The sequence below is a fragment of the Dendrobates tinctorius genome, unplaced genomic scaffold, assembly GCF_039654945.1.
Source record: "Dendrobates tinctorius isolate UK_male_01 unplaced genomic scaffold, ASM3965494v1 ptg000038l, whole genome shotgun sequence".
NCBI classification, from domain to species: Eukaryota; Metazoa; Chordata; class Amphibia; order Anura; family Dendrobatidae; genus Dendrobates; species Dendrobates tinctorius.
In genome coordinates, this window is record NW_027361706.1 from 2882507 (window position 1) to 2899038 (window position 16532).

General features: G+C 50.0%; 1 pseudogene; it reads left to right on the plus strand.

Moving 5' to 3' along the window:
* Window positions 1–49: 49 nt before the first annotated feature.
* On the plus strand, window positions 50–15354 carry LOC141088181 (NADP-dependent alcohol dehydrogenase-like; annotated as a pseudogene).
* Window positions 15355–16532: the final 1178 nt, after the last annotated feature.

The following is a 16532-nucleotide window of genomic DNA, read 5'->3' on the forward strand; positions in this document are numbered from 1 at the left end:
CGTGCCCTTGTTGAAGTTTGTCTTATAGGCTGTGGATTTTCTACTGGATATGGTGCAGCTGTCAACACTGCTAAGGTGACCAAGCGCTCTAGTTGTGCTGTTTTTGGCTTGGGAGGAGTTGGTTTTTCATCAATTGTAGGATGCAAGGATGCAAGCGCTACACGAATCATTGGAGTAGGTTCACATAAGGATAAGTATCCAAAAGCCTTACAACTGGGAGCCACTGAGTGCCTAAACCCAAAGGTTTACGATAAACCCATTCATGAGGTCATTACTGAGCTAACTAATGGAGGAGTGGATTTTGCCGTTGAATGTGCAGGACGCACTGAAACCATGCTGACTGCTCTCCAGTGTACTTACTGTGGAAATGGTGTTGCTTGTTTGCTCATGAAGTCAAAAGAAATCGTGCAGAGCTTGCGATGGCCCACACAGTAACATCTGCAAAAAATTAGAGTTTGCATTTGGAGCTCAATCAGGACTGATGGATGATGGTACAAGCAGATTTACCTGTAAAGGGAAAGCGATTTATCATTACTAGTGTTGAGCTTTCCGATACCGCAAGTATTGGGTATCGGCCGATATTAGCTGTATCGGAATTCCGATACTGACTTCCGATACTTTTTTCGTATCGGATAACGGAATGGGAAGTTCCCATAATGCTATCAGCCCGCTCGCTTTGATTCAGCCAATGGGAATCCTCAGAAGTGTGGGCACATCCTGTTAGGCATGTAAACTATTGGCATGGCTGTGATTGGCTGCTGAAATGATGTCATGATGCACTATAAAAGCCGCCGCCATTTCTGGTCACTCGGCTGTGAATTCAGTTAGGGACAGGCTGCTGTTGAAGACTGTGAGGGACAGTTAGAAATAGCGATTCTCAAAACAATATTGTGCTTTACCCAGGCTACATAAACCACCACTGTAGCTTTCTTTTCCCTAGCAGCAGTGTTCACAGCTGTCTGCAAGGGCTGTGTGAGTGCAGCTCACGCTGTGGAGTGGGTCCTGCAGCCACGTCTGGTTGTAGGCCGCCCAGCGTGCCTCACTGCTGCCTCATACATATTTTTCTTTTTGAGCTGCTTATTTTTAAAAAATTCTATCTAGTGTGCTTCCATCCGTATCAATATACGTTGGTTGCAAACACTAGTAGTAGACAGCGGAGCCTTTCTGCAGCCTTTCAGTGCTAGTGCCCACTTAGCTGCACTATTCACGGCTGTCTGAGAGGTCTCTGACTGTGTGTGAGTGCAGCTCACGCAGAGTAGTGTGTCCTGCAGCTACGTCTGGTTGTAGGCTGCTCAGCGTGTCACTGCCTCACACATTTTTCTTTTATTGCAGCTCATTTTTTCTCCTATTAGTGTGCATCCATCCGTATCCATATATGGTGGTTGCAAACACTCTAGGAGTACACAGCGGAGCCTTTCTGCAGCCTGTCAGTGCTAGTGCCCACTTAGCTGCACTGTTCACGGCTGTCTGAGAGGTCTCTGACTGTGTGTGAGTGCAGCTCACGCTGAGTGGTGTGTCCGGCAGCTACGTCTGGTTGTAGGCTGCTCAGCGTGCGTCACTGCCTCGCACATATTTTTCTTTAATTGCAGCTCATTTTTTCTTCTCCTATTAGTGTGCATCCATCCATATCCATCTACATTGGTTGGTTGCGAACACTATATAGGAGTAGAGGAGCCTTTTTTCTGGCTTGTGCCCTTCAGCTGCAGCCAGATTAGTATTACCCAAATTTTTTGGAGCCTCATCTTTTGCATTGTAGGTTACCTGCCTGCATTGTAATAGCTCCATAAAGTTGGTGATACTCTCACTTTCAAATCTTTGATCACATCATTTTAGTTTTTTTTCCCCCCAAAAAAAACAGCAAAGTTCACCAAACACTACAGTTGAAAGTTGTGTAGGCCACATTAGCTCCCATTAAAGTGTAGTCGATACACACACTTCATAAAATTAGTGTTTCTTATACCTGTAAACAGCTGTTCAGGAATAAGCACACTAAGGCCCCCCTTTGTACTTTTCTGCCTATCTTTCTCAGTCTAGCAAGATGAAGAAGGCAGGGAGTAAGGCACGTGGGCGTGGAGTTTCAGCAGGGAGAGGACGTGGGGATTCTGCAGGGAGAGGACGTGGGGATTCTGCAGGGAGAGGACGTGGGGAGTCTGTGCCTGCTGTTGGCACCAGTGAGTCAGCATCCCCCAGTTTTAGCAGGCAACAGTCCTTTAAGCGCAGCTTTGTAGGACCTCACCGTACCCCACTGCTGCGGGAGGAACAAATTGAAGCCGTTGTGGGATGGATGCCAGCTAACGCATCGACTTCAATTACTTCCACATCCTCTCAGGGCCAGAGCACCGAAGAGCAACCATCTGTCTCTTCACCACCTGCCAAAGTGCCCAGGCAGTCAGAGAGCACTGGACAGGAGCCATCACAGTCTCTACTTCTGTTCTTGGAATCTGTTGGTTTGGAAAGAGGGGACCAGCCAAGCAGCATTCCAGATTGTGAAGAAGAGGGAGTATGCAGTGATGCGCAACTTCTTTGTCCCTCTGAATCTGAAGAGGCGGGTGGGCCAGTGCCTATGGTCAGCACACCTCAGTACGCATCAGATGATGACGAGACACAGTTGCCACTTTCTGTTGCGTACGGTGCTGGCGAGACAACCCAGGAGAAGCAGGTGTTTGAAGAGGGGAGTGTAGATGATGAGGTCCTTGACCCATCATGGCGTGAGGAACAGGAAGGTGGTGGGAGCAACTCTGAGGAAGAGATTCCCCGAACGGCCAAAACCGGAGGGAGAGGGAGAGGGGCAGACTTGGTTGCCTGTAGCCTCCACTTCGGCACACGTTAGGAGCATTCCACTTTCAAAAGGCAAAACGGGCGCTCCCAAGACTTGCAGTGCGTGGTCCTTTTTTGACACAGTTGCAGATGACATTTGCTTTGTCAAATGCAAGCTGTGTCATCAGAGAGTCAAAAGAGGGAAAAATGTCAGCAACCTCAATACCACTAATATGTGGAAACATGTGCGGACCAAGCACGAGGTGGAGTTACACAGACACACTGAAGACGTAGGCCAATGTACAGCACCACCTACCACCTCTTCAGCTCGTGTTGGGGCCTCTTCCTCCAGCTCACACACAGCTGGTTCGGCTTCCTCACAGGATCGCCAAGGAAGAACCTCTGGCACTGTTGTCCGGAGACCCTGTGACATTCCACCCACAGCACCACATTCCAAGTCATCCTCACACTCCCAGGCCACTCGACAGCCATCGGTAGCACAGGCATGGGAGAAAGGTGACCATACTCGGCAAACCATCCCCGAGCACAGGCTATGAATGCTGGCATTGCCAAACTACTGGCACTTGAAATGCTGTCATTCATGCTGGTTTTGACTGACACCTTCCGGGACTTCATGGCATTGGCGGTCCCACAATACACCGTGCCCAGCCGCTTTTATTTCAGCAGGCGAGCCGTCCCTGCCCTGCAGAAACATGTGGAGGCAAACATAAAATATGCGCTACTAAACGCCGTCAGTAGCAAGGTCCACCTGACCACCGATGCGTGGACCAGTAACCATGGACAGGGACACGATACCTTTCCCTCACTGCCCATTGGGTCAATGTTGCTGAGCCGGGTACAGATCTGGAGAGTGGCGCTGTACGTGTTCTGCCAACTCCATGGATTGCAGGAATCCAGTCTGTACACATTGACTCCTCCTCCTACTCAAGTTCCTCTGAAACAGCGCAGCAGGAGCCTGTTATGACTGATATGACCACAGCCGTCGCCAAACGTCAACAGGCCGTACTGAAATTAATTTCTTTGGGGAATCGAAGCCACACAGCGCAGGAGCTCTGGAATGCCATCAAGCAGGAGAGCGACGTGTGGTTTCTGCCAGCGAATCTCCAGCCGGGCTTGGTAGTGTGTGACAATGGCCGAAATCTGGTGGCAGCTCTTGGCCTTTGCAACCTCACTCACATCCCATGTCTGGCACATGTGCTCAACTTGGTCGTGCAGAGCTTTCTGAGCGACTATCCGGATCTTGATGCACTGCTGCACAAGGTCCGCATAGAGTGCGCTCACTTGCAGCGTTCCAGCACGGCAAGGTCGCGCCTTGCTGCTCTGCAGCGCCGATTACGCCTTCCGGAACATCGCATCATATGTGACTTACCCACCAGGTGGAATTCTACGTTACATATGTTGGAGCGGTTGTGTGAGCAGCAGGCAGCAGTCATAGAGTACCAGCTGCATCAGGCGCAAACAAGTCGCACTGTGCGCCGGTCACACTTCAGCACCACTGACTGGGCCTCTATGAAGGACATCTGCCTCGTTTTGCGTGCCTTCGATGATTCCACGCGGATGGCGAGTGCAGATGATGCACTAGTCAGCATGACTGTCCCCCTTATCTGTCTACTTCAAAAAACACTGCAAGCACTAAGGGATGAGGTTTTGGAAGAGGTGGAGGATAAGGAGTCCCAAATGCCATCTGCTACTGGACAGTCTGCGCTACGTGCTTCCTCACAAAGGCCTAGGCAGGGGACACTTTGTGAGGCGGATGAGGAGGATTCGATGGAGGAGGAAGACATCTCTCCAGAGGAGGGAGGTACACAAAGCTCTAGTCAGTATGTACAGCGAGGGTGGGGTGATGCAGAGCAGGCAGAGATCACGCCTCAAGCAGGGGACAGCGGTTCTTTGGCAGTTGGGAGTCTTCAGCACATGGTTGACTTCATGCTGCAGTGCCTGAGAAACGACCGTCGCATCGCCCACATTCTCTATACGGCTGATTATTGGGTGTACACCCTCCTAGATCCTCGCTACCGGGACAACTTGCAAACCCTCACACCAACGTTGAACCGGGAGTGTAAACTGCGGGAGTACCAAGACACACTGGTGCAGTCCATCATGTTTTCCATTCCACCCGACAGCAGTGGTGCTAGTGCTTTACAAAGCACCTCTGTGCGTCGAGCCAGTGGAGGAAACTCGGCACAAAGAGGGAGCAGAGGCAGCGCCTCAGCACAAGGCAAGACCACTATTGCCCAAATGTGGCAAAGTTTTGTGTGTCCGCCACAATTGTCTACACCATCACTGACGGCTCCAGTCAGCAGGAGGCAACGTTTCCATCAGATGGTGACAGACTACATGTCTTGCCCTGTGAGTGTACTCCCAGATGGCTCTTCCCCCTTCAAGTTTTGGGTCTCTAAGCTGGATACATGGCCAGAGCTTAGCCAGTATGCATTGGAGGTGCTGGCTTGCCCTGCTGCCAGTGTATTATCGGAACGCGTCTTTAGTGCCGCAGGTGGTGTACTAACAGACCGTCGCACGCGACTTTCTTCCGATAACGTTGACCGGCTTACTTTTCTGAAAATGAACAAGGCCTGGATCTCCCCAGAATTTGCCAGTCCTCTTCCCGACTAAATAATTGGTTGGCAACTGTATCCAGGTCTCCTGTTGTGTTCATGTTTCTACCACCTGAACTATAATCCCTGGGCTTCAACACAGCCAGTTGTCGCTCAGATGTGTCGTCTGCACAGAGAAAAACACTAGCTCCTGTGTTATTGGGGTTCAGTAATGCCAGCTGCTCCCCTGCTGTGTGGACTGCAAAGTCTCCTGCTCCATCCACATTCAAACTACTACTGATTTTTAACCGTGCTTCACTTAGGCCTCTGGCTCCACTGTCTCTAGTATTTCCCCTGGCCTCCAACCCCGCCAGTTGCTGCTCTGAAGTGGCGTCTGCACAATCCACACTTCTTCCTGAATTACTGGGGCTCAGTGACGTCAGTTGATCCCCTGATGTGTGTCCGGCAAGGTCTCCTGGTCTGTCCACATTCCCATTACTAGTAGTATGAATGAGGACAGAGCAGGAGACCTTGCCGGACACACATCAGGGGATCAACTGACAGGACTGAGCCCAAGTAACACAGGAACAAGTGTGGATTGTGCAGACGCCACTTCAGAGCTGTCACTGGTGGGGTTGGAGGCCAGGGGAAATACTAGAGACAGTGGAGCCTGAGGCCTAAGTGGAGCACGGTTACAATCAGTAGTAGTCTACAACCTCTATAAAACGTGCTGCAAGTTGGCCTCAGCCTGCTCCATGCTTCATCCTGGGCTCCAACAACGCCAGTTGGTGTTCAGAAGTGCCGTCTTCACAGAACAAAACACACTAGCTCCTGTGTTAGTGGGATTCAGTAATGCCAGCTGTTCCCCTGCTGTGTAGACGGCAAAGTCTCCTGCTCCATCCACATGCCAACAACATCAGACCTCAGCCTGCTCCATGCCTCATCCTGTGCTCCAACAACGCCAGTTGGTGTTCAGAAGTGCCGTTTTCACAGAGCAAAACACACTAGCTCCTGTGTTAGTGGGGTTCAGTAATGCCAGCTGTTCCCCTGCTGTGTAGACGGCAAAGTCTCCTGCTCCATCCACATGCCAACAACATCAGACCTCAGCCTGCTCCATGCCTCATCCTGTGCTCCAACAACGCCAGTTGGTGTTCAGAAGTGCCGTCTTCACAGAGCAAAACACACTAGCTCCTGTGTTAGTGGGGTTCAGTAATGCCAGCTGTTCCCCTGCTGTGTAGACGGCAAAGTCTCCTGCTCCATCCACATGCCAACAACATCAGACCTCAGCCTGCTCCATGCCTCATCCTGTGCTCCTACAACGCCAGTTGGTGTTCAGAAGTGCCGTCTTCACAGAGCAAAACACACTAGCTCCTGTGTTAGTGGGGTTCAGTAATGCCAGCTGTTCCCCTGCTGTGTGAATGGCAATGTCTCCTGCTGCCTCCAAACTCACACTGCAACGCATTTTCTCCTCGCTCCAAGTAGGCCTCAGCCTGCTCGGAGCATTGATCCTGGGCTACAACACAGCCAGTTGTAGCTTGGAAGTGCTGTCCGCACAGATTCAAACACTCGCTCCTGTGTTTGTGGTGTTCAGTAACGCCTGCTGTTCCCCTGCTATGTGGATGGCAAAGTCTCCTGCTGCCTCCAAAATCACACTACTACTGATTTTCCACCGTGCTCCACTTAGGCCTCTGGCTCTACTGTCTCTAGTATTTCCCCTGGCCTCCAACCCCGCCAGTCGCTGCTCTGAAGTGGCGTGTGCACAATCCACACTTGTTCCTGTGTTACTGTGGCTCAGGCACGTCAGTTGATTCACTGATGTGTGTCCGGCAATGTCTGCCGCTCTGTCCCCATTCCCATTACTAGTAGTCGGAATGTGGACAGAGCAGGAGACCTTGCCGGACACACATCAGTGGATCAACTGACGTGACTGAGCCCCAGTCACACAGGAACAAGTGTGGATTGTGCACACGCCACTTCAGAGCGGCGACTGGCGGGGTTGTAGGCCAGGGGAAATACTAGAGACAGTAGAACCAGAGGCCCAAGTAGAGCCCGGTTAAAATCAGTAGTTGTGTACAACCAATATAAAACTAGCTCGAAGTAGGCCTCAGCCTGCTGCATGATTGACCCCTGGGCTCCAACATCGCCAGTTGCAGCTCAGAAGTGTCTTTGGCACGGGTACTCCCTCCTGCTCAGCCTGGTTCCAGCACCGTCAGCTGGTTCCCGGCAGAGCCTTTGGCCTAGGTGCCTCCTTATTGGTATCCGAGTTCCAGCAACGTCTGCTGGTCCTTGGTAGTGCTTTTTAGCACAGGTACCTCCTGCTTAGAAACCGTGTTCCAGCACCGTCAGCTGGTCCACGGTTGTGCCATTGGCTCTTGTTCCTTCTGCTGCCCCTCTGAGTTCCAGCACCGTCAGCTGGTTCTCGGTAGTTCCATTGACTCTTGTAGCTTCTGCTACCCATCCGGGTTCCAGCACCGTCAGCTGGTTCTCGGCAGAGTCTTTGGCATGGGTACTCCCTCCTGCCCAGCATGGTTCCAGCACGCCTGTTTCCGGGTAGTGTCAATGTAACTTTGCCACCGATACGTTGTCCTGTCGTGTTGCGGTCGGGTTTGCCGAGTCTATGGTGCCTGCAGTTTTGGTGCTTTCTATGTTGGCTGCGGGTTCTGGTAATAAAGGCTGGTTCTGTAGTGCCAATAGGACAAGCACCCCCTGTTGGACTGTGGGTTTCGGAAACTGCGTCCTGCTCGCGGCCTTGCAACTTTGTTGATCATGGGTACCTTCTGCTACCCATCCGGGTTCCAGCACCGTCTGCTGGTTCCCGGCAGAGCCTTTGGCATTGTTGCCTCCTTGTCGGTATCCGAGTTCCAGCAACGTCTGCTGGTTCTTGGTAGTGCTTTTCAGCACAGGTAACTCCAGCTTAGAAACGGTGTTCCAGCACTGTCAGCTGGTACACGGTTGTGCCATTGGCTCTTGTTCCTTCTGCTGCCCCTCTGGGTTCCAGCACCGTCAGCTGGTTCTCGGTAGTTCCATTGACTCTTGTAGCTTCTGCTACCCATCCGGGTTCCAGCACCGTCAGCTGGTTCTCGGCAGTGTCTTTGGCACGGGTACTCCCTCCTGCCCAGCCTGGTTCCAGCACGCCTGTTTCCGGGTAGTGTCAACGTAACTTTGCCACCGATACGTTGTCCTGTCGTGTTACGGTCGGGTTTGCCGAGTCTATGGTGCCTGCAGTTTTGGTGCTTTCTATGTGGGCTGCGGGTTCTGGTAATAAAGGCTGGTTCTGTAGTGCCAATAGGACAAGCACCCCCTGTTGGACTGTGGGTTTCGGAAACTGCGTCCTGCTCGCGGCCTTGCAACTTTGTTGATCATGGGTACCTTCTGCTACCCATCCGGGTTCCAGCACCGTCTGCTGGTTCCCGGCAGAGCCTTTGGCATTGTTGCCTCCTTGTCGGTATCCGAGTTCCAGCAATGTCTGCTGGTTCTTGGTAGTGCTTTTCAGCACAGGTAACTCCTGCTTAGAAACCATGTCCCAGCACTGTCAGTTGGTCCACGGTTGTGCCATTGGCTCTTTTTTCCTTCTGCTGCCCCTCTGGGTTCCAGCACCGTCAGCTGGTTCTCGGTAGTTCCATTGACTCTTGTAGCTTCTGCTACCCATCCGGGTTCCAGCACCGTCAGCTGGTTCTCGGCAGTGTCTTTGGCACGGGTACTCCCTCCTGCCCAGCCTGGTTCCAGCATGCCTGCTGTTTCCGGGTAGTGTCAACGTAGCTTTGCCACCGATACGTTGTCCTGTCGTGTTGCGGTCGGGTTTGTCAAGTCTATGGTGCCTGCAGTTTTGGTGCTTTCTATGTGGGCTGCGGGTTCTGGTAATAAAGGCTGGTTCTGTAGTGCCAATAGGACAAGCACCCCCTGTTGGACTGTGGGTTTCGGAAACTGCGTCCTGCTCGCGGCCTTGCAACTTTGTTGATCATGGGTACCTTCTGCTACCAATCCGGGTTTCAGCACTGTCTGCTGGTTCCCGGCAGAGCCTTTGGCTTTGTTGCCTCCTTGTCGGTATCCGAGTTCCAGCAACGTCTGCTGGATCTTGGTAGTGCTTTTTAGCACATGTAACTCCTGCTTAGAAACCGTGTTCCAGCACCGTCAGCTGGTCCACGGTTGGGCCATTGGCTCTTGTTCCTTCTGCTGCCCCTCCTGGTTCCAGCACCGTCAGCTGGTTCTCGGTAGTTCCATTGAGTATTGTAGCTTCTGCTACCCATCCGGGTTCCAGTACCGTCAGCTGGTTCTCGGCAGTGTCTTTGGCACGGGTACTCCCTCCTGCCCAGCCTTGTTACAGCACGCCTGCTGTTTCCGGGTAGTGTCAACGTCACTTTGCCACCGATACGTTGTCCTGTCGTGTTGCGGTAGGGTTAGCCGAGTCTATGGTGCCTGCAGTTTCGGTGCTTCCTATTTGGGCTGCGGGTTCTGGTAAAAAAGGCTGGTTCCATAGTGCCAATAGGACAAGCACCCCCTGTAGGACTGTGGGTTTCGGTAACTGCGGCCTGCTCGCGGATGCAAAACTTTGTTAATCATGGGTACCTTCTGCTACCCATCCGGGTTCCAGCAACGTCAGCTGGTTCCCGGCAGAGCCTTTGGCCTAGGTGCCTCCTTGTCGGTATCCGAGTTCCAGCAACGTCTGCTGGTCCTTGGTAGTGCTTTGGAGCACAGGTACCTCCTGCTTAGTAACGGTGTTCCAGCACCGTCAGCTGTTCCACGGTTGTCCCATTGGCTCTTGTTCCTTCTGCTACCCATCCGGGTTCCAGCACCGTCAGCTGGTTTTCGGCAGTGCCTTTGGCCTAGGTGCCTCCTTCTTGGTATCCGAGTTCCAGCAACGTCTGCTGGTCCTTGGTAGTGCTTTGGAGCACAGGTACCTCCTGCTTAGTAACTGTGTTCCAGCACAGTCAGCTGGTCCACGGTTGCGCCATTGGCTCTTGTTCATTCTGCTGCCACTCCGGGTTCCAGTACCGTCAGCTGGTTCTCGACAGTTCCTCAGCCTTCTTGTAACTTCTGCTACTTTTCCAAGTTCAAGCTTGTGGAAATGGTTTTTGATTCTCACTCTGGATCTCCATGAAAATGACCCTGAAGACAAATACCCTGAAGACCACACAGAAGAATACCTAAAAGATGACCCTGAATAAGATGACCAAGAGGACAAAGAACAGGAAGACAACCACCAAGATGCAGAACAACAAGAGACAGAAGACCAAGAAGCATAAAAACAAAAGCAGAAGAACATTAAGCATAAGACTAAAAATCTGAGCAAAGGATATTATCAAATTTATTAGCAGAAGAAGACTAAGCAGTGTATGGGGGTGTGTTATGAAAGAGTCACCGAAGGAGGAAAAAACAAAAATACAAGCTAAGTCCAGAAAAACTGGAGAGATTGGTAGCTATCGGATTGCAGACCCCTGATCCTATCCACAACAACTAACAGTAGCCGTGGGGGGTTCCTACGATGCAATAGACCCCTCGATCACAGACGGAGAACAAAATAGGCCTAAAGAAAGAAAGGTGAAATCTAAACTGCCCCAGAGCAGACCCCAAAGCAATAGGCAGCCCCCAACAAATAATGACGGTGAAGCAAGATGAAAACACTAACACAGATAGAAAGATAGGTTGAGCAAACGATGGGGCCTAAGCTAACTAAAAAGGACAGGATAGAAAAGCTGCTGTCTGCAATCCGTAAAAAACCCTACCAAAAACCCTACCAAAAAATGTCCCAACCGTCTGATAGGAAAAACAGGCCCTGAAGTCGCTATATCAGCACTCAGGTAAATTCTGAAGACAGAGCCAAGAGACCACCATAGTATCTTTTACGGTTTCTGACAAATGCTTCCGAAAGAGAGCTGCCAAGGCACCATCATTCCAGGTAGTAAGGACCGCCCACTTTTGGAATTTTTGACAGTACAACTCTGCAGAATCCCGACCCTGGCTCAATGCCAACAGGGCCTTTTCAGCCTGATCAATAGCATTAGGTTCATCATACAACAACCCCAAGGCTTGAAAAAATGCGTCCACATTAGTAAGAATAGGATCATCAGGTTTCAAAGAAATCCTGGGGATCGCCGCGCAGCAAAGAGATGACAATTTTAACCTGCTGCGCGGAGCTCCCCGACGAGTTAGGCTTCAAGGCAAAAAATAATTTACAATTATTCTTAAAATTCAAAAATTTAGACCGATCCCCAAAAACACATCAGGAGTAGGGTTCTTTGGTTCAGCAGCATGAGAATGAGCAAGATAGGCGGAAATTCCCCGCACTTCAGCAGTGAGCTGCTCCACACGATCAGACAATTGCTTCATCTCCATTGAGAAAGAAAAAAAAAAATTCCCCCTACGGCCTCAGAGACATAGAGGAAGAAATATACACAAAAAAAAAAAAAAAAACATTCTGACAAACTCTCTTTTTTTTTTTACAATTCTTTCCTGCTATTGAGTACCCTAGGATCTGCGGTATGGCTGGTAATTCTGTTATGAATGAGTCACCGAAGGAGGAAAAAACAAAAATACAAGCTAAGTCCAGAAAAACCGGAGAGGTTGGTAGCTATCAGATTGCAGACCCCTGATCCTATCCACAACAACTAACAGTAGCCGTGGGGGGTTCCTACGATGCCCTAGACCCCTCGATCACAGCCAGAGAACTAAATAGGCCTAAAGAAAGAAAGGGGAAATCTAAACTGCCCCAGAGCAGACCCCAAAGCAATAGGCAGCCCCAACAAATAATGACGGTGAAGCAAGATGAAAACACTAACACAGATAGAAAGATAGGTTGAGCAAACGATGGGGCCCAAGCTAACTAAAAAGGACAGGATAGAAAAGCTGCTGTCTGCAATCCGTAAAAAACCCTACCAAAAAATGTCCCAACCGTCTGATAGGAAAAACAGGCCCTGAAGTCGCTATATCAGCACTCAGGTAAATTCTGAAGACAGAGCCAAGAGACAAAAATGGAACTCAGCACACCCCCGACCGGGGATGGCTGAACTCCAAAAAACAAGGTAAACAAAACAAAACTAATAAGTTCAATAGCAGAGCAAAAATTTATCTTTGGGAAGCAGGAATCAGACTGGTCTCCAAGAATCCAGCAGAGAAATCACCAGCGACTCAGAAGGGCGTCGGCTGCCTTATATCCAGTCAGAATTTCCTGTTACCCAGTCATCATCTACCAGATCAGGTGTTTGGTAATCAGCCTCACTACCTTCCTTCACCAGAAGAGGGAGTTCATCAGACAGCGACGGTGAAGGGGAAAATGAACTCACAACAGGGGTGTGTCCGTTCCTCCTCGTGGTGCCCCTGGAAAAGGCCTGCTGCTGCAGGACAAACTGAACGTGGACAAATCCTGTTGTAAATCTTTTGTGACAGGCTGAACGGAAGGTGTAATCTTCAAACTTTTATAGATAACAACTACAGGAATGCCTGACACAAATAAGAATATGATGAAGAAGAATAGGAAGAAGATGAAGAAGTAGAATATGAAGAAGAGTAATAGTTGAATAAGAAGAATATGAAGAATGTAAAAAAAAAAAAAGAAAAAGATGAAAAAAAAGAAGAAAAAGAAGAAGTTGATGAAAAAGATGCTGCTGCTGAGGATCATGAAGGAGAAAGTGTGGGAGAAGTAAAAAAGAAGGTAAAGAGCATGGAAGTAGTGAAACATACATATCTGACAAAAAATTAAAGACTTTAACATAGTCAATATCTTTGTAACTACGAACGTCTTTAAAAAAAATAAAAATCCTGCTATTCCATTTGATTGGGCTAAACCTCTATGGCTTTAATGTCTCCTACACCTCCCACAATACATTCTACATTATTATTAGTTGTTTTTCTTCATGTAGAATTAACCTACAAGGAAAGAAAGGGTTTTTTTTAATTCCGATATTTCTGTTCCATTGACTTGAATGGGACTTCCGGGATCGGAATCTGCGATACCCGATACTTTTTTTTAGATCGGCCGATCCATTCCGATACGATATTTTTCAGTATCGGGTGGTATAGCTCAACACTAATCATTACGCATGCACAAGTACATTTACTGAATACACAGTGGTGTCTGACATTTGCGCTGCCAAAGTGGATGTGTGGCGCCCCTGAGGCTCAGTCGCCACAGAGGTACTGCACCTTCTCCTAAGGTGTAGTGCCCCACCACCTAGGTAAGTAGGGAACTCCTTTCCACACTCCAACACCTGCACCCCACACACAGGATAGTTCAGCAGGACCACATTGCGGCTCCATGCTTAGAGGGTAGCAGCGCACCTTTCGTGGGTCCTTGCTTCGTAACACGAGATGTGCTGGGAGGTGGGTGGAGTTGAGATATATAAAAGGTTGGGAAGGTTTAGAATTACAGATCAGTCTGGAGGTTCAGTCTGACAGAGGGTCAGAAAGGAAGGAAAGGAGCCACTCGGGAGGAGTGGGGATCCCTGGAAGAAGGGATGGAGGAAGGAGTGCTGCAGCTGCCTCAGTGACCTGAGCCATCTGGCACGGAAAAGGAACAGAAGGAGAAAGATGTAGAACTGCAACCTAAGCTTCCATAAGAGAGAGAAGAAACAGTGCGGAACGAAGGAGTAGGAGAACAGAGAGGAGTTGTGGGTTGGAAGAGGAACCCTGCCTATAGGTTCTCAGCGCAAGGCCAGGGACCGGTCCCCGAGGTTGTATGGACACTTATGGTTCTGCAGCAGACACCGGTGGAGTAGTTGGCTGTAAATGCACTACTCCCATCTAAGACTTGGGGCACAACAGCAACTGAATAGAGAGCCAGGACTCCGGAGAAGGGAGTCCCCAAGAGAGGCTACAGCTGTCTGCCATACGAGTAGAGTTGTTAGGAACATCTGACAGGAGGAACTTCAGAGTACCACGGTGCTCGAGCTCTTCACACTAAAAGGCGCAATAGAGGAGTCGTTCAGGAAAGGTACATGTTGGCGGAGTGTTGGAGAGGATAATCCTGACTAGCCCGGGAGGTTGATTGAGTCTCTACCCCGGAGTCAGGCACCAGTGTGTACCATGAACTGTGAGTAAAGCTTTGGAACTGCAAGCCCTGGTGTCTTCCATTCATTTGTGCGCCAACACCGTCAGCACCGCTACATCTGGCTACCAACATTCCTCACACCGCCTACGCCTATACACTGTCCTGGGGTTACAGCTTCACCTGTGGGGAGCTACACCATCTATGCTGCAACACACCATCAGCCCCAGAGGATCTGCACGCAGCGTTGGCTTACCATCTTGCTTGCCAAACACCACAGGTGGCGTCACAAACTATCACATAAACTATATTACAAACCACCATTGATTTGGGCGCCCAGGGCCACGGACCGGGTCACAGCTGCTGTGACTTATCCCACTTACACTGGCCCGGTACTGAGTACCCCACAGCCCTTGGAGGGCGACCCAGATGCCCGTGCCCTTGTTGAAGTTTGTCTTATAGGCTGTGGATTTGCTACTGGATATGGTGCAGCTGTCAACACTGCTAAGGTGACCAAGCGCTCTAGTTGTGCTGTTTTTGGCTTGGGAGGAGTTGGTTGTTCAGCAATTGTAGGATGCAAGGATGCAAGCGCTACACGAATCATTGGCGTAGGTTCACATAAGGATAAGTATCCAAAAGCCCTACAACTGGGAGCCACTGAGTGCCTAAACCCAAAGGATTATGATAAATCCATCCATGAGGTCATTACAGAGTAACGGAGGAGTGGATTTTGCCATTGAATGTGCAGGACACACTGAATCCATGCTGACTGCTCTCCAGTGTACTTACTGTGGAAATGGTGTTGCTGTTGTGTTGGGTGTGGCATCTCCCAAGGACACACTTTGTTTGCATCCAGGTTTGCTTGTCACAGGGCGTACCTTGAAAGGATCTATATTTGGAGGCTACAAGGGTTCTGATATCCCAAAACTGGTTACAAATTATATGAACAAAAGGAACAATCTGGAACATTTAGTAAGCAAGAAGCTAGCCCTGGAAAAAATCAATGAAGCATTTGAACTGCTTAGCAGTGGGGCAGGAGCTCGGAGTATTGTGATATTCTAATCATACTGCAAGTGAAAATATGGAAGTAGACCATGGAGCAGTCCTTGTAGAAATGCACTTTACAGCTTCTGATTAATCATATCTTATATGCATACATTCTCCTATCTGATTGGTGTATGATTTTTTTGTTCACAGTGATAGAATCCACTTAAGAATTTCGGCATTTGCTTTGGTTCAACTTCTATACTAATGCAGACACCGGTATAGTTCAATGTGGCGGCGGTGGGGGGAGTCGCCACTAGCGGCAGGTGGGCCCCCCCGCCTCACGGGCCCCATAGCGGATGTGTGATGTGCCGCTACCCGGGGGCCCCTGGGTTAGCGGGGAACCTAGGCAGCTGCCTGGTCTGCCTGCCCCTAACGCCGTTACTGCTCCTGGGACTCGCCATGGTGGGAGGAAAGAGGATCAGGGTGAGGATTCTGTGGTCCAGACTCCTGGCTAGTGAGACTGGACCGTGTGGAAGACAGGTAGTGCTGGGAAATACTGGAAGCATTATCTGCCATTTAACCAACCACCCACTGATCTGGCTTTAAGAGTGGTGTCCTGCAACCCTCTGCAAAATGGGACAGGAACCTACGTCTCATGGATGATCATGTTTGTTGTGTTCCCAAAGCATGCATAGTTTCACTTGGCCAACGGCTTTGGCCTCTGCGTGCACCATCAGCAGCACGTAAACTTCTCTGTCCCTTACCCCACGCCTTGTGCTTTTTTAAATTACGTATATAATTTATGCATGCAAATTTTCTGGTATTAATAGGTAAAAGAAAATATGTTGCCTTGAAAAGGACTTTTGTTTTTAGCTTACAGCAGCAGTATACCTATGGAAGGCCTGTAAGGCAATAAATCCTGCCTGTATGCCTCTAATCCAAAACTACTTGAGAATGGCACTTGAGCACCCGCGATACTCAATCGAGTAACGAGTGTAACCAAGCACCACGATCAGTGGCGTAGCAACTGTTTGTGGCGCCCGGGGCGGTCGAAAAATTTGCCGCCCCTTTGGTCGTTGATAATACATAAGGGGATGGGGGCCCCACCTATAGCGTCAGACAGAGGGCCCCCACCAAACAGCGCCACACAGAGGGTCCCCACCAAACAGCGCCACACAGAGGACCCCCACCAAACAGCGCCACACAGAGGGCCCCCACCAAACAGCGTCACACAGAGGGCCCCCACCAAACAG